Here is a 679-nt window from a genome sequence, read left to right on the forward strand (position 1 = left end):
GCCTAAAATATGGAGTGAAAGAGAAAGGGACGATGCGGAAATAAAAAGTCTTTAAAAATCTAATTGAGAAATGAGAGGGACTGACAGAGGAGGGGGGAGGAGAATTAAATAAAAGCTGAGAGAGAGAGAGAGAGAGAGAGAGAGAGAGAGAGAGAGAGAGAGAACGGTAGTAGTAATGCCAGATCAATAATAAACACTAAACAATAAATCGTTCGTAGACAGATAGATGAATAGATAAATAGGTAGATATAGACAGTTGGGAAAATATAGATACATACTTACATATATAATTTGAGTGTGTACGTGTGTGTGTCTATGAGAGAGAGAGAGAGAGTGAGAGAGAGAGTAAGAAACAGGAAGCACAGGCAATAAAAACCAAACACAGAACAGGAAAGAGGCGAGAGAGAACAATAAAGAAAGGTAGCCAGAAAAAAAAGATAAAAAAATAGACTAAAAAGAGAGAGGGAGAGAAAGAGAGAGAGAGAGAGAGAGGAAGCAATAAAAATTAAATAAAAAGTGGAGAGGACAGAAAAAATGAAGGAAGGGAGAAAGAGAAAAAATATATATAAGTCAGAAATCGGTGTGTGGATTTTTTTTTTGTGTGTGTGTGTGTGTGTGTGTGAGTGGCTGAGTCGTGAAAATGCAGAGAGAGAGAGAGAGAGAGAGAGAGAATGAATGA

Source organism: Coenobita brevimanus, chromosome 77 (assembly GCF_032717465.1).
Source record: "Coenobita brevimanus isolate Jiangsu-jjx chromosome 77, ASM3271746v2, whole genome shotgun sequence".
Lineage (NCBI taxonomy): Eukaryota > Metazoa > Arthropoda > Malacostraca > Decapoda > Coenobitidae > Coenobita > Coenobita brevimanus.